The 24,821-nt window shown below is 37.2% G+C and overlaps 1 long non-coding RNA gene across 1 annotated transcript; it reads left to right on the top strand.

The window, feature by feature from the left end:
• Positions 1 to 13,490: 13,490 nt before the first annotated feature.
• LOC140224997 (uncharacterized) lies at positions 13,491 to 23,656 on the top strand. Its single transcript, XR_011900207.1, has 4 exons — positions 13,491 to 14,036; positions 15,488 to 15,630; positions 17,040 to 17,218; positions 21,381 to 23,656. It is a non-coding gene; the product is annotated as an uncharacterized lncRNA (long non-coding RNA).
• Positions 23,657 to 24,821: the final 1,165 nt, after the last annotated feature.

Below are 24,821 nucleotides of genomic sequence, written 5' to 3'. Positions count from 1 at the left end.
CATTGTGATCTAGAGTCTCAGACTCTTAAAAGCATTGACAAGAAAAAGGACTCTTGATTCAATCAGATTTAAGCTTAAATCAAAAGGAAATCCGCTCAAATTAAGAGGCTTGGTTCTTGGTTTAAGCTTAAATCTGATTGAATCAAGAGTAGTTTTTCTTGTCAATGTTTTCAAGAGTCTGGACTCTTAGATCCGATGTGTTTTTTCTTCCAGTGTTTGGCGCAATGCATTCTGGGTACGATTGATATGTTTTGAATTTTAACCATTGCCCAGAGGAGCGCAGATTGCAATCAATTGCAATTATACGGTCGAATTATTGCTACTGCATCGGAGTGTTGTTATGCGTTGCCTGGATACTGATTGGAGGAGCACTTCTTAATGAAAATAATCTTAAGAAAATTGAGGGGTTTGGAGGACAGACGCACAGACGCATAAATGCAATTTTTGCGACTAAAATTTTGATTTTTCTATAATAATCCACATAGTGGTTATCAGTTGGACTGTATCGATCGTACCCAGAATGGATTGACCGATTGAGCCAAAACTGTGAATCCACCTTCACGGAATAGAGGCGTCGTTTTTTTCATAATGAAAAAGAAACCAAGGTATTTAGGGATTTGCTCTCTGGGTACCTTAGCAGCAAGGATTGAAAATATTTTACAAAATCTAAAAAAAATTGTAAATTATGATAAGACAACTCCTTGAAAAAATGTGTTAAAATCTTTTTTAGGAAATTCTTTTTGGGTATTTTTTTAAGTAAAATTCTACAAAAAGGCGGACAAATTGCTCAAAAAGTCTCGAAAAATCTGCTGTCTTTTATGACACTGGAAATTTTCGCAAAAAGTGTTAAGCAATGCTTTAAATTTTTTTTTTTTTTATTTCCTCCAGGAACCTGTTACATGCTGTTTACCAAACGTAAATATTTCACTCAAAATTATCCTTGAAGGATTTCCTAAAACCTAAAATAGTTGTTCATAATTTTTTGAGAGGTACAGCAGGCGATAACCGTTGAGAGTTGGCAATGACCCTCGTAACCGCAATGTATTATTATCCTAAGGATCTTCATGGGACTCAATGTCCATACTCACCATAAATGTAACACTTGAAGCCAGTTTTGCACTAAAGAACTAATCAAAATATGTCTTTGGACACTAGTTTGATATCACACTTCATCGTTTCCCGAACGAAAGAACCTAACTCCATTGTAAGGTTGCAAAATCGACTTAAGAAATGCACTATCTTAAGAATGTACCTGCGCAATTTTTGCCCAGAATTTGCCTAATTTTTGCATGAAAATCAGAGGAAAAATAGTCAAATTTTCAGTTAGAAATGCCCGAGATTCTCTAGGTAAAAATGCAATACGAAGGAAAATTCGACAACATTGAAATATAGTTACGTTCTTTCGTGCGGAAAACGATGTTGTGATCAGTGAAGTCAGAGACAGGAACCACTGTGCGACTGGGCGGCCGTGTGTCGGCTGTTGGCTGATCCGGATCTGGAGTCGATGTAATTAGCTAAATAACAGACTGGCTTCGAATTTAGAGCTGTCCCGCGTTAACCACGCCATACACCCAACACCCAATCCGTCCCACGTTCCTTCAGATTCCATCCTCAGCTTTTTCCTTTTTCCAAAGTTTCCAAAATTTCCCCATCTGGGAGACCCGCGTGACCTAACATGCACTCTAAAATGTCGCAGCTATAGTCAAATCTGGCATCTCGTTAAATACTTAAGTAGATGGGCAATAATGGAGATGTTGCATGTGTGAGGAATTTGCGATTTGACCATTGATTCTCATGTAAAAGTTCGCGAGAAACACGATGTGCCACTGGTTTTCTCTGAAATCAACTCCCAAGCTCAAAAAAAGCTCTCAAGTTGAGGCTAAAATGGAGGGGATATCCCACGCTATCCTGAGAGTCCACCTCTACATCAAGACAAACTCTCCATGCGAGGATAGAGAGCAAATACATTAGGAGGGTTGCCATGTTTTCAGTTTTAGAGTCCCCAAATAAAGTGACAGCCCTGTCAATGTATTTGCTCCCTATCTTTGCATGGAAAGTTTGTCTTGATGTAGAGGTGGACTCTCAGGATAGCGTGGGATATCCCCTCCATTTTGGCTTCAACTTGAGAGCTTTTTTTGAGCTTGGGAGTTGATTTCAGGGAAAACCAGTGGCACCATCGTGTTTCTCGCGAACTTTTACATACGATTCAAAAGCCAAATCGCAAATTCCTCACACATGCAACATCTCCATTCTACCTCAGGTTGAAATTCTTATATATAAAAGTTGCTTTACAACGCACTCCGGCGTTCTACGACACCCAAACGCCACATATGCCTGTCTTCCCAGAGGTTATCGGGCAACTGACACCGCAACATCTCTTCGTCAATGAAATTGAAATTCTTAGATTTACTTAAATTGTTAACGATAATGAGCCCTTAATTTGAGAAACTTGGAGGACAAGAAACATGGGTGCAGTTTTTGCTATTTCGAATTTTGACCATTGTCCAGAGGAGCACAGGTGACAATAAATTACGATTACATGGTAAAATTATTGGTATTGCATCGGAGAGTTGTTATGTTGCCTGGGCACTGATTGAAAGAGCACTCTTATTGAAAAAATCGTAACAAAATTGAGGGGCTTGGAGGACAAGACGCATAAGTGCAATTTTTGCCATTTCGAGAAATACGTGTATTATAACTTTCGAAATTTCTTGGATTTTTATGGCGGAAAGAAAGTTCAAACTGATTTTTTGATTATTAAAAATTGGAATTTGAGAGCGAATTTTTCATAGAATATGCATTTAGAGTAGTCTAACTTGAAATCATCACCATCTCAATTTTCTCAAAAACTGCACTCATGCGCCTTGTCCTCCAAGCCCCTCATTTGTAAATACAAACTCTTTGTTAAATGTTTGATCTTTCCGTTGTAGTTTTTAAAGTTTCTAGCATTGATTAAACTTTCATCTCAAAGTTTCTCGATGCCTCGTAAAATACAGATTATTTAAACATTTGACTGTAAAAAATTATGTGGATAATTTTGCATCTTCATATATATTTTAAAGGAAGTTGTTATTTTTTCTTCCAAAATTCTGATACACTCAGAAGTCTTCATCAAGAACATTTGAAACTTGGAAGGTCCTTATAACTGGACTATCAGTCTGGGCATCCGAACAAATGCCTGAATCGACCGTTAGCCTGAGACATCAATAAAGTTTTGAAGAAAGTCCTTAAATACTGCATTCATGAAAATACATAATGGGCCAAGAGCCATTTAGCAGCCGCTAAGTTTTTCCAGCGTGTTTGCACCATAGACTTTGGTTACTTGAACCGTGGTTCATACCCCACGACCGAAATTTTCTTTTATCAACATTAAAAACTTTGGCGTTCCCTATGAGCCGCTTGAACTTTTCGTGCAGGCGTGGCAAAGGAGATTGATCTGATTCGACTTTATTTTTATACAATTCCTCTGAGTAATGGTGAGTCATTTTTAGGTGTCTGCGTTGGCCGGATATCTTTTTGATTCATTAATAGCTGAGAGATTTCCATGTAAACTTATGACACAAATTTCTCTCGAGTATAACGAGCATTAGCGAATTTCTAATCGTAGGCCGTGCTCCCCTCATGCCGCCAAGTCCAACCCACGCAGTATTGCGATCTGTACTACCGTGCTGAGAAAAAACGCCGTAAAAACCTTCAGACGTTGCCAAATTTTCTTTGATAAAAGACAAATTTTCTGGTAAACTTATACATATTTTCCCTCTAATTTTTCAGATAATTTTGATTGCAATTTCATCTAAAGCTCCTGAAAATTTCAAGGAAAAATTTTCAAAACTTTGATACTTCCGTTATCTTATAAGGAAAGAATAGCTCGCTGCGGCATTTTAGATGGCAGTGGCGTGCGATGTAGATCAATTCAAATGAATAAACTTAGCGCTATAAAGCATGAAAATTAGCCACTTTCCATGAATATTTATCCATAATAATTATAGTCAAAATTCAGAAACACCGATAGCTTCCGCAAAAATTTGTAAGGGAGGGCGGAGAGGGGGTTCAGTCTTATTTTGACCCATAGAACACACTCCTACAGTAACCTTGGAACACATGTTTATAAGTAACCGCTGAGTAATCTCACGCATGCGCGGCGCGTGCACTAGAAAGTGTATCATTGGAGACTTTAACGCATGGTCAGAAAAGTAAGCAGTAAAGAACTTCGAAACATAAGCCTGGGACAATCTGCAAGCAAGTATAAAAAAGCGCGTTCGGTAGTGAACAAGGTGAAGTGGTGAGTTCCTGGACAGTCAGAACGCCTTCACTACCGTGCGTAGGCAACATGGTTATCCGGAGCCCCGTGGACTCCGAACAGTTTCATCCAGGCGTTATAATGAAATTTATTTTAGAATTCGTCGCGCAAGACACTAACAGAAGCTTTGATTATTTCTCTTCGACCTAATTATAATTCCAGCGTTGTCAATTGTACCGATGAAGTAAATTATTACTGAATTTTATTAAATTTCCAAGAGGTGTAGGTATTATTTAAATGTGTTACAAAGTTGCCCTCCTAGTATGGGTTGCGGCTCTTATACCTCCTCTTATCTAAGAGCTTTAAGGATGCATGCGTCAAAATCGTTTCAAGGTCACATCAGGAATTTTCGAGCGCCCATCTCAACATGTTTGTACTTTTTTCGTTGAAGCATTAGAAAAAAGCCCAGTCAGAAATTTGAATCAACCTGCGGATAATCCAGAGCCTGTTTTTGAAGTGAAAACTACACAACGTCAATTCTTTAAATCTTCCTTGTGGTTTCTTCTCTGGGCAAAGAAAATTCTGTGAAAACTTCGAAGAATGATGTTGGTTTACTTTGTTTTCTTTCAAAGAGGTTGAATGGGAGCGGAGATTTTAAAACACCGCCAACGGGATACGTGGTTTGGATGTTTAACCGTCTATAAAATTTTTATTGAGATTCCTTAACGCTGTCTCTTGCATTGAACATTTGTCGACAACAGTAGCAGTCTGAAAATATTTGAATAATGGAATGAAAATTTAGTAACGCTGAGATGACGCCTTATTAAAGAGATATTTCAAGTTTCCTTCAAATCTGTGATTGGCAAAAACAGATACACTATTGTCATGCGCTTCTACGGCGCTACACTTCCCTACTTCACATTGACTGTTGGCGCTCTCTGACGGATGACTTGGTGCAGCTGTAATTCGTGCTCCTTTCATAGAGCTCGCTAGTGCTTCACCTGCACAGTGCAGCCATGGATAAATATATATAAATATATACTACGTATAAGGATGGTTCAGTTCCGTAAGATCCCATGTTAAAATCCGTGGGCAATTTCGGGTGATTGTGGCGCAGTAGAGCGCTCTTGTAGCGGGGTTTGGAACTAGAAAATTCGGATATTCACTGCTCTGACCGATAGAGTGCGCTAGCGTCTCGGGGCCAGGGTGGACCGCTTGGTAACCCGCCAGGTTTGAATCTCTAATCTTTTCCCCAGCCCCAACCAAGATTCCAAAATTGAAACAGGCAATACATTCTCCTCCACAATGAACTCTTTGTCATGACTTGGTTGAAAAATTACATAATCATGACGTGAAAGTGCACTGTGGAGGCTGAATTTATTGCCCTCACTAAATTTGGAAAGTTGTGATGGGAAAGCATACTTTTCTTTTATTTATTTATTTTTAAAAAGATGACTTTTTGAAACTGATATGAGTACAAAATTGTTTTTAATATGTACAGACTCTCATTGAATTATGAGGAGTAAAAGTCTTTAAACACTCAAGAAGCAGTCTTTAATGCAAAGTCTGAGAATAATTAAGCAAGGAGGAAAATGGATAACATTATTTCTTGAATGAATTCATTTTATTGACAATTTCGACATCCATCTTTAAAACAAAAGAGATGAACAAACAAAATATCAGTTCACAGTATAAATAATATACGAAATGGGTACATTGAGAATAAATATCACGGAATTGCGTAATGCACAATATTGAATGTAGGCATGACACAGTAGCATTACAATAAAGGAAGAATAAAGTCGAACAGAGAATGTGAAATTAAATTATTCGATAAGAGACACCGTTCGATTTGACGACAAATTGAAACTACGTTTTATTAATTTCTACGTTATTTTAAAAATTAAATTCCCTGACAATCTCGGTTTCCCTTCACTGTGGCAACCTTGCATTACACATAAATAAAAAACAAGGAAGAATTTAAATCCATGTGAGGGTTTTAAAGTCTTTATAAGCATTTACGCAAATTTTCAATACACTTCCCTTAAATTAATTAATTACAAAGGTTTTAAATGTGAGAATATCAGGCAAGTATTTAGAAAGAACACGAGAATTTCTAAATGATCCACTTAAAAATTAAGAGAAGGCCTTAAAACTTAAGTTTCGGCATAATTAATACCTCGAAGTCTATCCAAAAACTTCTGGAAATAGAAAGTTTCATTTACAATAATTTTTACATTAATTACACCTCTAATTGATAAAGTAATAACAAAAAATTTACACTTTACTTCTACACAAATTCGCTATTACTTAGGACAAGCAAGTTTCTGTACATAATAACTACCAACTGTATAATTGGTCAAATTGATTGAGTCTATCCAAAAACTTCTGGAAATAGAAAGTTTCATTTACAATAATTTTTACATTAATTACACCTTTAATTGATAAAGTAATAATCAAAAATTTACACTTTACTTCTACGCAAATTTGCTATTACTTAGGACAAGGAAGTTTCTGTACACAATAACTACCAACTGTATAATTGTTCAAATTGATTCAGAATTAAAAAATTTACATATTTCTCAGAAATGCCAAAATATATGGGCATATATACATTATTACATACATTGAAACATATATTATGGAATACTTTTTTGCGCAGAGGAAAAAAAGTAAAAACCCATATGACTCATGAGATACTGAAGTATACTCGCCAGCAAGCATACTGCAATGAAAAACGCAGGGGTACATGAAAAATTTGCTCGCAGAGAGGTTAAGCCTACTTGGAACAATAAATTTCTAAAAAGGTAGCACTAACAATAAGTGAATGAAATTTTCCATAATATTGACGGAATGATGGTGATTTACAATATTCCCAAGCTTCTGTGATGGGGTGCATCAAAAGAAGAATAAAAATGTATGTACATGAAGAATTCAGATTATTTATTCATCAGCATGTCTCATTGTTAAAACTTGCCAAGTTCCAACTCTACCCTTCTCTTTTTTTTTACAATTACTTCTACTTTGGATTTCTTCTCCTTTGCAATCTTCATTCTCAACAGGTTCTTTCTGCACCACTTTACGCTGACTGGTACTTGCATGTTCTCTCTTCTCAGTCAGTGCTGAAACCCTGGATGCCCCTGCACACTCGCCACTGTTTCCTTTTTCCTTCTGCTTCTTTTCTACTACATCTTTACCCTGCAATTTCTTCAATTTTTTTTTATGCTGTTCTTCAATCCTGTCTTCCTCAAATTTCTGATTCATGAATCGGACTTCCCATAAAATACGAATCCTGATAATTGATGATAGGAATTCATCCTCAATCTCTTGTGAGCATAAATTTCAACCCTTAAACCAAGTTCATCGATGGCCAACCTGATTTTTAACGCAATATTCCTCTCATGCGAGTGAGCAGAAAATGTTTGATAGAAAACGTTATCAATTTTTTTTAATTCCTCAAAACTCTCGTCGATGGTGCTTTCAAATTACCAAAATCTGAGCCAAGTTTGCTACTGTGCGCCTTGAAATACATGAACAGCTGGTAATTTTCCGTTAACATTCTCTCATCTGGGTCTACTAACAATTTGAATTCACAAATAGGACACTTATGCTTTCGTAAAAATTGACGAACTAAAAATCCACAACAGTAGTAGAGTGCACTTTCTTCAACTTCATCTAATTGGCGTTCTCATTTAAAACACCGATCATTTCATCAGCTGTTAGATCCTCTTTAGGTACAGCACTCTTTTTCTTATTAAAAAGTTGAGGGGGCAACTTATTAAGGGTTATAACTGCCTTTTCCATTTCCTCTTCACAATTACTGGAGGAAGTTAACTTCATAAGGGAGGAGAGGGAACTCATTCTGAGACCACCCTCAAGCTGATTTGAGGTGGGATTGTCACAGCAGCCATGTTGTTGACGCAAGGTGGAGAAAGAGTTTTCAAGCACATCTTGACTCAGAAGTCGCGTTCTAATGAAGTTAACACTGTAATTTTTACTTAGATCATCAACTAAAAGAAGTAAACTCTGGATTGAGAGCTGCCAATCTTTCAACACGAAAGGTTGTCGCTTTACACCAATAAAAGCAGCATTTCTGAAGTAATCTAGTAACTTGGGTTTAAGAAAACTAATGTGCTCAGACTTGGGGCCGATAGCATACCTGAGAGATAACTTGTCCTTAGCAAATTGCATACTATTGTAACAATCATACAGGTCATTTAGGTCCTTACAACAGGTAGCAGTATGAACTGCTGGAGCAGGAAGGCGATTAAAAGCAATGAAAGTAAGAAGCGCAACACTAACTGAGTTCGAGAAAATTTGAGTAGCTAGTTTGACTTTCATTTTAGAAAAACTACTCCTAAAAATGACGTGTCTATCAGTTAGTTTTGGCGCTAATCGCAATCTCATTTTCTTTTGCGCTACGTGCAAGGCTTTGATGTACTTCCAGCTGACTGTCTCTCCCCGCCACAATAAGTCGTGACAAAGAAGATTATTCCTCATATTTTTTATTAAATGTGGAGGATCCCACAGAAAATAAACTTTCTCATTTCCATTCATAAAGTATGGTTTGTCTTCGGTGATACCTAAGAGTCGTACAAGCCTCCTATTTTTAGACCCTGGATCACAAATAAAAAGTTTCAAAATTAAACCTGCATAATTGGCAAAAGCAACACAATCTCGAACAGCTTTAAGTGCAACTTCAGCAGGATCAGTATCAGCAGTTAGCCAGTGACCAATAATCTGTTTCCAAGGGGATAGGATTCCCTTAAAAACAGCAACTAAACCCTCATTTGCTAGCTTACTTGATCGCTTCTGACCATCATCAGTGAAACCGTTCACAAAATCTCGCTTAATGTCATACTGTAAATGTCTCTTTATTGCCATTCCATCAATTATCAACGAACAAATTTTCTTCTTTTGAGACCATGTTTTCACATTTTCAATTAAACCAAGTTTTACATGCTCATGGATGCCTGGTTTTAGATGAAGAAGACTCTGATAACGATTTATGGTGGATATGCTAGGCAAAGGTATTAACTTAGCCAAATACCTGTAGCATCTTGGCCCATGGTACATTAGACTTAACGTGAAGTCCTTCATTTCATTGCTCCAGCGCATGCCTTTTTTTTTGCAACCACTCAGCTTCAATTGCGCTTGAAGTAGGATTCTCATTGCTGGTTTTAAATGTGGATTAGCTGCTGCAACAATTTCTCGAGCTGAAAGAGAAGAAGACTTCGGTTTCTTGACTCTTTTGATTTGCATCCGCAATCTATTGATGGTCTTGTTTTTTTCTTTAAGTCTCTTTTGCAAGCCTTCAATTCGAGCGCTTTCACTCCGCTTCCGTCCCATTGGCTGTTTGCAATCTGCAAAAGAAGTCATGGAATGTTAGCAAATAATGTAAGGCAATCACTAATCTTTCAAGCTAGAATAAATATTGAGTATTATAAGAAACTAGCCGCTGTGGCTCGCCTCGCGTCTGGCTAGGGGCTCCGCCTCCTGGAACCCCGGTCACTCGCTCCACGAGTGACTTACGTCTCACAAACAAGCCTCATCCTGTGCTTTAAATGCAGAAAGGTGATAAAGTGATGTAATTCAATTAGAACTCTTTTCTGAAAACGGGAATTCAAGAGTAATTGGTCCCTAAATCAGTTTACCTGTCATCAGCCTCTCTTGTGCTTCTTTGCAAATTTAAAAAGAAAAAAAAAAAAATTGCAAAATTGTAAGGACGCATTTTGAGTAGTTTCCCTTCAGGAATTTTTTCCCCTCCTTTTTTGTAACTATACGGTAAAAAAAAGCGAATTCCACGGGGCAATGACCATGTGAGCCCCGCCCAAATTATGTTGGCCAGTGGGAGTAGCTCACTGGCGTTCTTCAAGACTCCACCCAACATAATCATTCATCGGGTGGCTGAGGAAGAAAATTTAAGGACTTAAGAAATGAGAAAATTTCCTTTTGGGGGTTAAAGTGGCGTTAAAAACCCATCAAAGCGACTGCCTAGCCCAAAGGACAACACCCTTTCAAGTTTAATACCTGGATACAGGGGCAACAGATTATGCAGCTGTTTACATAACAAAGAACAAGTGGATTTGTACTTCACTTTACCTCCATGATGCTTTGAAAGGTCGTCCACTTCTTGGTCTTTAAAGTAGACTCGACGATCGCACTTTGAGAGAAACTTATTAAATGATTTAGAAATGAAATGTTAAAAGAAAATTCCAGGACATCCAAACATATCAAGGAAATGCTATGAACTTACAGGATGTCGAATTTGTTGGTTGGGATAATGCGTCTAACTGATACTGGTTACTGCTATCAGGTACCGAAGTTGACAAACGACTTTTCTTTTGTGGACCTTCACTCCAACTTCCTTCGCCAATGGCGGAGATACTTGTTTTGCCTCCATAAGAATTCCCAAGTAAAGAAGTATGTTCCAAGGATGGACCTGAAAATGAAAAAATAGGAACACTTATTTTATTTGCATAATGCCACAAACTCATGGGAATCAACACTTTAATTTTTGGTTTTGCATTTTTCTAGGAATCTGTAACAATCCACAACTTCGGCTTGCAAGTGATGGAACAAATGCAACATTAGAAGCATACCTTTATCCTCCTTATTTTATGAAGCATCTAATCTATTGTTCTTTGAATGAAACTGATAATTGTCTAAACCTTAGGGATAATTTTCAGTAGTTGTACTGAGTTAAGCAGAAAGGAACCAACCCACATTTGGAAAAAATTCAGTTATGAGTGGTTTTGAACTCAACCACTGCTCTACCATCTATCGCCGAAAATTCAAAGTTTTGGTTGGAGCAAATTTTGCAGAAATGGAGCTTGAAGTTTATCTTTTACATTAAGTCTTATGCAGAAGCCAAACTTTAAACCTCTCTTTCTCGGTTCGATTCCGTTGTGGCTTGGTTCCTTTCTGTTTAACTCCGTCCAGTTATTAATCATGATGCAGTTAAGAAAAAAGAGAAATCTGTACCTTCCATTCGGTGTGCTTGATCAACATTGTGCCTCGCCAGGAACTGGAGGGAGAGTATTGAACAGACCTCTACGACTTTGGATCCTGCAATCAAAATAACAGGAGATGAACCGAAAGTAACAAAAAGTGTGTGTCATTGATGACAAATATTGATGGAATTAAAAAACGGTAATATAATTTTAACTGGAATTAATTGATTAAAAAAAACCTTTCTTGAATAAAGAGGTCATTAATTCATGTTAAATAGTTTTCATTCGGCTTGTAAGAACTGAACTAAAGCTGAATAGTGCAGTAGCTCTATAAGTCAGGACACAACCCGAGAATGTGCCTCTTAGATTTTGATTACTATTTCACCAATAGATGGGCAGGTCATGAAGTGTCACGCTAATCACAAACCCATCACAGGCTAAAAGTCCTGTAAAGAAAAGGAGGTCATACCATCAGAGTACAATTTAAAAAAAAAAAAAAAAATCTTCCAAATTACAACAGGCTTTCCATTTCAAACTTCAATATGTCCGATATCATTAGAGGTCAAGTTTCCCCTAGCCTCTACGCGTAACACCTACAGCAAACATAGAAACTTCATTCTACTTACAATCCCCTTCAGTTTGCTACATTTCATTTTGATATGTGGGTATGCAAAAGTAATACTTAAAATTGGAGGTGGTAAAACATTAACAGGCATGTAACATTACGGGCAACCATATTATTGGTGTTACTAATTGACTCACCATAATGATGTTTCACAGTGTGAATATTCACATGCGGAGAGGCAGGAGATAAATAGGAATGCGCTGAGAAATCTGGGGGGGAATGAAAATCCGTCTGACGTTTGTCCACCAATCCAGCGGTGGGAGACTTATGGAGAGCCCAGTTATATAGGTCTTGCACGGGCACTGCATAATCATGCAGTCTTCTTTGGTTTTTGGCAAATGATCTGAAGCTCTCACTTTTGAAGTGGAGGGAACAGATCCTCAGATCTTTCTTTTCCAGCGACGGCATACCAAGGGCTTTGAGCCATTTTGATAACCTGTTGAGAAACAAAGATATTTTCTGTTAGAGTGATGGCAGAAAAAATATCAATTCAATTCATTTATTTAAGTTCTGTGACACATTAACGATAATTCAATTTAAACTCCGTCCCCCACAGAGAGCACTGCTCGAGTGGTGGGTGTCCACCACCCCACCATAATATACACCATGCATACAAATACGCTTTTGAAGATAAATTCCTCTGACGGATGTGAAAGTAATTCTGGAAACAGCAATGTGTGATAAATCAATAAAAAAGACATTATTGGAAAATTACATAGCACTTCGAGCTGCGTACTCTTGAGACTGGACACTTTGAACACCTGACAAAGGCACTTTCTTTTGATGAGGATCATGAGAAGAATGCAGTAAAATAGAAAATATTGATATCACTCAAATTCTTATAAATTCTGTACCAGCGTAGACATCGAAAAAAGTTGAGTCATTAGATATGGGCACGTCCAATGCATGCCCAATTGCCCATCCCACCAAAGATGGACAAACAGCTTTCTTCCTCTGTAATTCGTAACTACAAGGTTCGATGGGAAGTCAGTTCCATTTGAATAAATCGTGTCGTAAATAAGTACTCTTAGTCTCTTACCTGGTTTCATCCGCTGGAAAAGAAAATAACGAAATGGTGCCGCAAGCAGTCCTGCTGCATAGGACACATTTTCGTTTCGCTGGAATCTACACTTAACGTTAACTTAAACTAAAAATGTTCGGCAATAACACACAAATCACTTTAGGACGCTTAGCCCGTATCGAATTGGAACTCCATGTCGCAAAAATCAATTAAAAGAAGCTAATGAATCACATGCTATTCGAATTCAGGCACGAGGAACGCTGCTACCAAGGTAGATTTACACAGGTATGGACAGAACTAAACAACTGGCCTCTGATTGGCTCTCCAGCGGCCCCTTAACGTCAGCCATTTTGGATGTTTTGATTATTTTGATTTATTATGTTCGGTTTTATCGTTTGTCAAAATTTTGTGGGATTTTTTGCACAATTTTGGTTATGCGATATTAATTTTAGCGTTTAAACGCACAAACGTTTGAATTTTAATTTGATTGTAATTTAATTAAAAAACGGGCCCTTAACCTACGTCACGAGGTCATGTGACACGTACTGAGGCTCATGGGAAATTTTCAACTTTTCCATACCTGTGTAAATCTACCTTGCGCTGCTACGATCACGCTACACGCTAGATTTTCCAGAGACAAATAGAGACCGAGCACGTTGGATTTGAGTGAGGCACATCTAATTCTCGGGGATCCAACGGAACAACAGTCATGTATTTTTTGATTTCGCCTAAAGTTGACTGATGCTGGTCGGCTGTTGGCATTATGGCGGCTTGTTTACATTGTTTACGTATTCTACCGAGTTAGTTTCAGCATTACAAATTTCAACTGTTTTCGTGTTTTTTCCGCTTAATCTTCCAATTTAACTATAATTTATTATTCTATGTGTTATATTTACGCCACTAGATGTTACTTTTTGGCACGGCTTTGTGTTTCTGCCGCCCTAAGACTGAGGAGATGTGTGTGTGTGATGGAATCTTGTAAGTCCACTTGAGTGAAGTGATTGCAAACTAATTTCAGTTCTTCTTCAGTCTCTAGACTATGAACGGAGCATATGTGTTTTTCAGAGGCTCTGAACTGCTTCTCAAACAAATGGTACTTTTATACCCTGCAACATTTCTCCAGAGGATAATCAAATAGTGTTTGAACTCTGCAGTGTCGGGCGGATATTTTTAGCCGACCAATTATCTTTCATTTCAGTAAGTAATGCTTATTGCAATTTTTTAACACAAAACTGAGGTAGCAAATGCAAACTACTGGATTAGTCCAAGAACAAGTTGGTCATTTATAGATCAGCTGAATGGTCGAATACAAACACAGTTTACAGTTCTTTACAGCACTGCGATGCCTAACTGCCCCAATACCCGGTTCTCTCACACTCCTTCAGGGAGTTGGTACTCCTTCATTTCATCCAAGCGCCCTGTCGCCATCCTTTTACTGGGCATCCCCTTCGTCTTCTCCTAGGAGGAAGCCAAGTAAGCATCTTCTTTTGCAGGCTCTCTTCAGTCATCCTAATTACTTAACCATACCAGATAAGCTGTTTGGTCATGATGTCGAATACAATGTCATTTTTGACTTGAGGATGTGAAGTTTGGCAGCTAAAAAAATGGACGCAGGATATGTTAAGAGCAACAGAGCCGGATTTCCTGAGAGGAGCAAGTCAGTGGTAATTTCTGGGAGAGATCGGGTCCGTAATAACAGAGTATGTCAGATGAGGGACAAATAATTTATTAAATCTTAAACAAAAGTGGAACAAAGAAAGATAATTATTAAATTAGGTCCAGCATGAGGATCAGAACAAAATATTCAAAGGCTCCTTGTTCATTACTACGATTGCAAGATGAGAGACAAATAATTTATTAAATCTTAAACAAAAGTGGAACAAAGAAACATACTTAATTATTAATTAGGTCCAGCATGAGGATCAGAACAAAATATTCAAAGGCTCCTTGTTCATTACTACGATTGCAAGATGAGGGACAAATAATTCATTAAATCTTAAGCAAAAGTGGAACAAAGAAAGATAATTATTAAATTAGGTCCAGCATGAGGATCAGAACAAAATATTCAAAGGCTCCTTGTTCATTACTACGATTGCAAGATGAGAGACAAATAATTTATTAAATCTTAAACAAAAGTGGAACAAAGAAACATACTTAATTATTAATTAGGTCCAGCATGAGGATCAGAACAAAATATTCAAAGGCTCCTTGTTCATTACTACGATTGCAAGATGAGGGACAAATAATTCATTAAATCTTAAACAAAAGTGGAACAAAGAAACGTAATTATAAAATTCGGTCCAGCATGAGGATCAGAACAAAATATTCAAAGGCTCCTTGTTCATTACTACGATTGCAATGATTCCAATGTCTGATAAGCAGTACATACAAAGTGACAAAAATTTAAATGCTTCGGGCTCATTGGAAATGTGAATGACTAGAGTGATGACTACATCTAAGATATTTTACCTTCAACTGCAGCAATTGATATCTGTTTCATTAATTGCAAAATAATGTTGCTCTATAATTAAAATGAAGAACATCCAAATTAAGTAATCCAGATGTTTTCCTAACAGTTATTCACCCAAAAATGTAGCAAGCATTTTCTTCTTTACTCCTTCTTGAACTTTAACTCACTTATTTTACAGATCAATTGATGCACAGTCGAGTGTGATTGGAATGTTTCTTTCCAAGTGCTGTCAAAGTAATTGACAGTAGAGAACCAGATTGCAAACAAAATGGACCTCAGAGGACAACTTAAAATTGTTAATATTACCTCCGAAAAGTGCAGGTACGCAAAAGTAGCAAAATTTAATTAATTTAAAGGTTGATGACTAGGTGTGGTAAACACGTATAATCGGCACCTTAAGCCAACATGAGAGGAACAATTACAAATTACAAATACACATGAGGAAGTACGGAATAATTAAACATGATTGGAGCATCTATGACTAATAAAATAAGGATTAAAACAGGAGCCTTGATGCTCATAATTTTTTTACTTACATAATTTAGTACATGCAGTGGTGGCAGCCCACCTCTGCATGTACTATATTATGTAAGTAAAAAAATTATGAGCATCAAGGTTCCTGTTTTAATCCTTATTTTATCACGGAATAATTCCCATCTGTCTCAGCAAAAAATTGAACAAAGAAACGTCTGAAGAGATCAATTTTCAATGGACCCCTAGACAAGGTACAAATTTCAGCATTCTGACACATGCTTCTCAGCCAGGTGAATTCAAACCACCCGCTCATGAAAACTCAATGCTCTACATGATTCACATCGAGTGCTACACGTTATCATGACAGTCTCTGCGATATAAAAATCTAGGAACCTCAATCTTGAATCTTTGGCTCAGCTATAGCAAATTGCTTATAGTTTGAACAACACATGGTGGGAAATGTATATTGCTCAATCGAGAGGTTTGCTGAAACCATTGTAGTGCGCAATTTGACTCATGTAGAGCTTTGAGTTTCTTGTGAGCGGGCACTTAAAATTCCTTGTAACCAATGTGAAATGAAAACATTAATGTCTTCGTTAGGAGTTTGTCTCAGTAATTTTTGTTACACCAAACGTGAAATTCTCGTTAAGAAACATGTATCACATTGTTTAAATTCGCACCTTGTCTAGTGGTTCATTTCAACTTCTATATGTTGCAGGCAAATAGCAAAATCAGGCATTTTGTCAAATACCTAGGCAAATAGTCAAATATTCTAGCTAAGATTGAAATTCTGCTTCTTTCCCTAATTTTAGACAAAATAATTAATTGACCCTGTAAAAAAAATCTCAGCTAAAATTTGTGCAACAAATCAATTTTTTAAAACGATTTTTTAGCTCCTGAGTAAGTAGACACTTATCTTGAAATTTTTAGCATGTCAGAGAAGAAAGCATTTTTAGAATTTCCACATTTAAAAATATGAGAAGCAATTTAAGAGGAAGAGTTTGTACATTTGATGAGATATTTTTCCACAAATATTGAAAACGTGTGAGCTCTCTGCCATACATTCACAAAATTTTGTAGACAATCAAAATTTAGCTACCTACGTAGGCATTTGACAAAATGCCTGATTTCACTATTTGCCTGTGACATTTACACAAATCAATAAATAATAACAAAACAATGGAACTTCATTTTGCTATTTTATTGTCCTTTGAAGAGGAGCAATTTGTTGTAAATTTGCCTCTTTGAATTTGCAGTTTGGATGGCTCCTTTGCAAATGTGATGACAGCGAAGTGTCGTATATCGCAAGCACACTGACTTTAGCAGGTGGTACTTGTGATTTAGCAGCATTTCCTGGTCCCTGGTGTGTAGCTCCAAGCTTGAGAACAGAGTCGCATATCGGCCAGACTCGCGGATTTCATTCACTACATAATTGGTGAGTCTCTCTGGTGTGTATTTTGGCTGCATCGCAAAATTGGTAGACTCCTTATATGCAAACCGAATAACTCTTTCGCATGCCTCAAGGACAAAAGTTGCATCATCGGACGGATAATATAAACCGCCTCTATCCTTGATAGAGATGAGAATGCTGTTTCGTCTGAGCCGACCGTTTGCTTTTGGCTCAATGAGAGCAGATATACAGTCAGAGCAATTAAGAATTTTTGACAGTCTTCTAATAATAAAGCCACCTATATAGGTGATCACATTTTTTTGACTATAAGATAACTCAGATGGCTCCACACAATACAAGTGATCGGGTTGCTCATCTGCCTCAATGTCAAACATGAGATCTAACTCCTCCTCTGTTGTTTTTGATGTCTTCGAGAAGACTAGATGTGGCTCTGTTCGGAAAAGCCTGCTCCCATCAGTGGTAGAATTTATAATCTTTTCCGGAAATTTCGATCCACATGTCAATATTGAAATATTTTCCAATGGGATACAGTTGCCATTAGGGCTACTCTGAAGTTCCATGTGGACTAGAACTTTTTTATACGCAGCATTTAACTGCCTGGCTGTCAGGTTGTTGTTAAAACCTCCCATTGCTCGAAGGATTCCGAAGAACATTTCCAAATGATCCTGGCAAAATTTATGGGTTGCTAAAAAATCTAAGGCGCCATTAACCACCAAGTCCTCATATAACAGTAAGAAACTCACCATATTTACAAGGAAGCCAAGGAAGCCTGTCCTACGTTTTGAATTGACAATGGGAATTTTTATTTCTGCTGGTTCACCAGGCTTTCGTTTTTTCTTAGGGTTCGGAACTTCAATTTGCAAACCTTTAACATATTCCTCAGTTTCTTTAAAGAAAATTTTCGTCTCCTCAATATTTCCTGGGCACAAAGCCTTTTTGGCTCCTAGTTGCTCTTGGTTTTTGGAATTCCCAATGTCAAATAGCTTATCAAACCTTCGGAGAAAATTTATTAGTGCCTCACAATCTGAAAACTCTTCTACATCTGTTTCTTTTAAAAATTGAAGGGAATCAGCAACCCTTGTACTTAAAACTTGGGTTGCTAGAGCAACCTTCATCTTGTTTCTGTCGAATCTAATGTGTTTCGATGTCAGTTTATTTCCTAAATTGACTCCATCAGCTTCTTGTATTTCATGAAGTAATTCAATGTGGGCCCATTTGATCGGCTGGTCATTTGAATCATATATTATGCCTTTTTGACCTATTGTGTTCCGCACCAATTTTATCATATGGGCATGGTCCATCAGCACGTAAATTTTTTCTCCGTTTACTGGATTTTTGAACCACGTCTGCAACTTTTCCACATTATCTAGTTTACAGCCCAATTCTGTGTAACATGTCAAATTACTTTTAATCCCATCTGAAGTTAGGGCTTTGACCTTAACTTTGGTGTCTTCAAGGAGCCTGAGACACTGAGTGATCAAGGTAGCCTTCTGAATGCCAGTTAGGCTATTGACCAAAAAGTACCCCAGTGGAACTTTCCATGAACCATTCACACAAACAAGCATAATAGTTAGACAATCTTTGGCTATGATGGACTCATCAGTAATGCCGACATCTGGGTTATCTTCATCATATACAACATCATCTTCTGTTAGTTCTTCATCAGGAATGCTGAAATTGGTGATGGCATCGTTCTCAAAACCAGGGCCCAGGTCAACAAACCCATAGTATTTTTTCCCATCCGTTTCAACATGTCTTCTGATAGACATTTCATCAATGATCAAGGCGCCGTAAATGGGACCATCTGTCTCCTTGTACTTTTGGCAAAGTGCCTCAAAGGACTCTGCCGTAAAGCCAGGACTACCGTCAATGACTTTATACCATCTGTATATAGTTTTTGGGTGAGGCAGAGCAAGACAGAACACTTTCCGAACGTAGGAGTACGCGCTTGGGGATTTATAGTGCAGAGTTAAGGCAAATTTCCTCAACTCTTCACCGTACTTCAGCTGCTTTTTCCCTTTCTTAGCAACAGCAAGTTCCCTTTCGATCAATTCCTTATGTGGTCCTCCAATGTTCTTCAGCGTCTCTATATCTTTTCCAGACATCATTGAATTTACTCTCAAGTCATCAATGATGCGGTCCATCAGAGCTAATCTAGATTTTCTCCGTCTCAGCTTCTGATTGAGTGTCTTGATATAACGATTCTTCTCCTTCAGCTTCGTCCTCAGTTTTTTCTTGATCGGTGTATCGTTGTATTTAAGGCCGGTCTTTCTCTTTCGATGATATTTCTCTTGCAGAAAACCTTCTTTTTTCAGGCGTTGTGCCTACTTCTTCCAAAGTACTTCTTGAGGCTGAATCTTCAGCAGTACTTGCCTGAAGTGGTATCGGTCTCACTACAATTTTTGTAGGTTTTAAAGACAAGTCTATCGATGTTCTTGAGCTTGATCTGTTAAGCACCTTGATTGGTGGCAATGGCCGAGACTTTTTTGTTAAGTCGATAGGCTCATCGTCATTTTGAATCCCCAACACAATTGACGATCGTTTCCGAATTTCCACATTCATAACCTTCTCCTTCCTCTGGGGATTTGCTTTCTGTATCTGGGAATAGTTTTTATAATCCTTGCTTAAGTTTAAAGGTTGCACCTGTGGAGGAATTTTCAAAAATGGGAGCCCAAAACGGCCGAAACGCAAGGCATCAAGAATCGATGATTTCGGTGATGATAATATGCGGTCACTTGGACAGTTTTCTGGAAAAAGTTTAGGCTTAGAAATCTTGAAGTCCCTGGGAGTTTGCAGGGAACATTTCTTGCGTAAATCCTGCGGTTTTAGAAGATGTGTGTCATTTTCCAAATTGTCTTCCAGGCAACAAAAATAAGATTCTGTGTCTTGACTGTTTCCTTGATCTGATGGCAGATCTGATGCAGCTTGTGGGAAAGGGAATCTATCTTCCTCCGAGAGACTAAAATCAATCTCTGAGCCTCCATCTTTCGAAGAATTAGGATCAGTGATGGTAGGAGCCTCTACTGAGAGATTACCTTCTGATACTCTATGTCCAAAATAACAAGGAATTCTCGATGTACAATAGGTGTGGTCTCCTAATGTGAAATTGAGAGAAGAAGCAGGAATACTCGATCTAGCATAGGTGTGGTCTCCTACTGTTTCATTGAGATCAATTTTCGACTCTCCATCTGCAGAAGAAGCAGGAGTACTGACAGTAGCAACTCTTTGTTTTTTGGTCTAAAAATAGAAGCAAGGAAGCAAGATGTGAAAGTAGGAATAGACATGATCATGCAAAAAATTTTGAATCAGGATCACTTCTTGACATCTCACATTCAACAAAATTTAATCTGGTCTGAAGGATCCAGTTCAAAAGAGGGTTCTAGTTTCAAGTATAATTTTTATGAAAATGAGGGCTTTATTTCTGCTTACAGAGGGAGAGAGAAAGAGGGAAAAGAAAGCTACATCCATAAAAAGAGGGAAAAAATATTGATTAAAGTGTTGAACTGATAAGAGTGACTTCAGCATTCTGCAAAACAGGAAAGTTGAGGAATTATTTCATGAGTGGAGGAGGTCAAGGCAAATGGCAGAAGAATGAAAGATATTTTTTCAGGTTTAATTTCCGTCAATTACATTCTAAGGCAATGCTAAAAATGATGGTCTTGATTATTTAGAACATGTTAAAGAAATGTTGAGTCACGAGTGATTCTGATCTTGAATAAGTAGTATCTTACTTCCTCGTGTGAAAAAATCATACGGCCCGTAACATGTTGAAAGTTCAAACCATAGGCTTAAGGTTAATTTCTTACATTCAACCTCATGGATGCAGAAAACTTAAAACTCCTACTTCTTTGTTTGAGGTGAATGTGACTGAGTTCGTTTCTTTTTTACCTCAGCCCAATTACAGCTCATTGCAGAAAGAAAGACAAAACACTCCCCATTTTTTATCACAAAATTGTACTTCAAACAATGACATGCATTTAATATTTGCCCAAAAAATGTTTTAAAAAAATATCATATCAAATTGCGTGCTTCATTGGTCTTTTTCTAGTATATCTAATCAAGCTTATCAAATACTTATTAAAATTCTAATTATTAAAATTCTAATTCTGATTCAAATTCGTTTTTCACTGCAATGAGAATGATCTAACTTAATACCAACATCTTATTTTCCTCTTCTCTGTTTCAGACACTTTCTTGCCACTTAGGCCATGCAGAACTATCCAACTATGTTCAAGAAAAGAATTCGTACCCACTGAAATGGATAAGCTATTTTCGCAGACTTCTCAAAACTAACAAGTTAAATCTATGAACTAGAGGCATAAAATGAAGCTCAACATTCATGATGCTCTTGTGTCATTAAATGAGGTAGCAGTATTTGTGGTCCATCTAAGGTTTCTTTAAGAAAAAACACAGTTGTATTCAAATTTGACCATGCCCTACCTACTTTATTTAATGGGCATACTCTTAAAGTAAGTGCAAAATCAGTGTAAGTTCCTGGTGCAATCCATAAATACAAGTTGTTAAGAATGGTTAGCCTTCAGGATTTAGTTCAGTAAAAGGACATGTAAACCCTCCTTGAGAAAATAATGTTTGGACGAAGCTTGCTAAAGTAGCTCACAGTAGAGGCATTCAAGCGTATACTTTCATAAAATATGCATACCATATATTATATGGAATTTATCTGTGTATGACTTACCTAAGTTTTATTTTAATGCTAATTTATGACATTAAATTACATTACATGATTGTTAAATTTAAACTATCTTAATTAATTTCCTTGAAATTCCTGCGGCTGAAAATTTATTGCATCATGAGTTGAAAGCTTTAACGCTTCATGTTGTCAAAGAGATTTAATTATCTATTTTATTAGGAGAGCAAGTAATATATGGTTTTGTGAAAGGCGATGAAATTCTTAAAGAATATAATTTCTTTGTCTTTTATTAAAATTAATGTAAGAAGGCATTAAAATCACACCACTCAAGTCAACCATTACTTGGCAATGAAGTGGTAAAATAATTCACATAAAAGAAGTACCTACCAAGCTGATCCTTATAATGCCAAATTGCATAGTGTTTCTCAGATGCCAATAACATGGTGGCCAATGGAGAATCAAGTAGCAAGAAATATAGTGGATTGAAAAAGTATGTAATAATATCAATTATTTCTCATCCATAATTGTAGGGTATTTTATGACTAATGACAATAAACTTAAAATTTTTTTTATTAATTAAAAGTACAATCTATAATTTTCAGACCAAAAAAAAAGAAGAAAAAAAAAGGGCTCTTGCTAAAAAAGCCCATTTGCTGTTTTCATAGCTGCTATAACGTTTGATGATCTTCAATTGCCCTGAGAACTCATGAAGGTAGACTGCAGATTATGTAGAGCATTTTACCAAAGGGAAAAACTGACCATATAGATTCAGCGTCAGAAATTTCCCTTTGGTTTAATGCTTTTTTTCATAAGACCCTTCCCGACACATCAGAGTTGAATTCAAAGTTTTAATAATAAGTTTTCACCTAAAGACAAATAAAAACTCCATATTTGGATTGCATTTTGCAAAAAGGAACCACTAGCATTGCAATGTTGCTAAGATTGTGCAACTTCTTTTGTCTTGGAGGAAAAACCCGATTATCCATTAATAGTTTCTATTTTACTCGCTAAAAACTGTAAATTTAAGACAAAAATTACCATCTAAATTTCATAGTTTATCACAATTTCCGCAATTTTATTGCAAAAGATGAAGTTGCACAATCTTAGTATCATTGCAATGCTAGTGGTTCCTTTTTGCAAAATGCAATCCATTAATGCCCCATATCCTTTCTTAAAAAGGAACTCTAAATAGACAAATGGAGTAAAGATACTTTTAAAATTCGCAATGCAGTTGTGTCGGAAAGGGGAGGCTGTGTTTCAATTTCCAACTCACATCAAGGAGCTCTTCCAATGTTTTGAAGATGCGAGGCCTCGCATTTCTCAGCAAGCATTTGTTGGAACCAAAGAGTCTGTAATCCGACTCTACAAAGTGCAGGGAGCAAAGGTAACCCGTTGACGGTGGCTCTTTTTTCAAATGCTGCCTTAAATCCTCTATCCAATGATGCCTCTCCTTGTGATGCAATGAATAACTGAAAGCAGAAGAAAAATGTAGAACATTATTCAATATTAATATGATGATTGTTGCGGGAAGAATGGGAATGTAAGCTGGCAAAATGCTGCCACTCATTTTTTCTCTGAACAGTATTTGGTTCGCTTATAATTGTGGTTCAGGAGAAGTATATGCCACCAGTCTTTTAGTAATAAATACCTGTAGGGTTGCTAAATTGTGCAACGAGTAAAATTATCGGACAAAATCCAGGGCTCAGAAACTTTAGGAGCCAACAAGAGGCATTTAGATATTCAAGACTCTCCCTTCCATCAACTCCCTGTCAGACTTACGATTCATTTTTGAAATGGATCGTCATAATTTGCAGACTACATGGAACCAGTCCAGAGAAATGCGCCAAGTCCCATAAGGGTTTGGCGGGTAAAATGAGGTTTAAAGTTTTATTGCACCTTAATTATAAGACTCACTGTAAAAGAGCAAATTTACTACGTTTTCAGCATTGAAAGTATTTCTTTTCAAGGCTGAGTTTTTGACAGGAGATCAAGTAGGATTAGTTGGTTTCAAAACTGGGTACTTCAAACTCATTCTTTTAAGAAATGCAACTTAGTGCTTTTATGTTAAACTCGGTTCATATCTGGCATGCTGGACACAGATCTCTACCACAGTGTACATTGTTGCCACAAGAAAGTTATGGTTCAAGTAAGTTACATGCCAAAATCAAGAACATAGCCAAGGTCAGATGTGGGGGCACGGGAGTTGAAGCCCCTGGTTCCAAATTGCAGAAACCATTGCGGCAGATTTTAGAAATACCGACCTTAAATTTTCCATTTTAGTTTCCTCTATCATGTGTGACGAGAGGAAATAAAGAGAGGCCATTATTTTTTAAATCTAGGGTCAGTAGCTTGTCGATGCCTTTGGTGGCAGATTTTTTAATCTAGTTTCGAATGCTGCGTAAAATAAATGCTAAGAACCAAAAATCTCTCTAGGCCTTCACTTAGAATGGATGATAGCAAATTTGATCCCCAATCCTTTTCTTCTCTTCTCTCTCTATACTGCAAATACGAGGCACTATACCGATTTTGCTGTCCAGGGAAGACTGTGGATCTGCCTTGCAGGATTTGGTCCATCATGATTGATTGGATTCTCCATACTTTTGTTGAAAGGAAGCATACACAAATGGATTAGATCGATAGGCATAACTACCTCTGTGTGGAGTAGCAAGCATGTCTTGCTACTTGGCACATTCTTTCATGGCAAATACTTTCTTTCCATTTAATCCATTTCTGCGAAGCTCCTTGCATCATAAGTATGCTCAGTTGATCCACTTCAATACCCTTAACTAATCGTGGTTTGATTCCTTCTTAAGATCTTTCCTCCTTCAAAGATGACATCCAGGAAGGAATGGGCATCCAAAACATCATTGGAACTCATTTTTTAAGTAAAAAACGAAAATGTCAGCAGCCTGATTGTTGAAATTTATGTCGCCACGACAAGAATCTAAAATCGATATATTACACAGCGCAGATAGG

Source organism: Bemisia tabaci, chromosome 7 (genome assembly GCF_918797505.1).
Source record: "Bemisia tabaci chromosome 7, PGI_BMITA_v3".
NCBI classification, from domain to species: Eukaryota; Metazoa; Arthropoda; class Insecta; order Hemiptera; family Aleyrodidae; genus Bemisia; species Bemisia tabaci.
The sequence above is the reverse complement of the archived record's forward strand: the minus strand, read 5'-3'. Positions and strand labels throughout refer to the sequence as shown.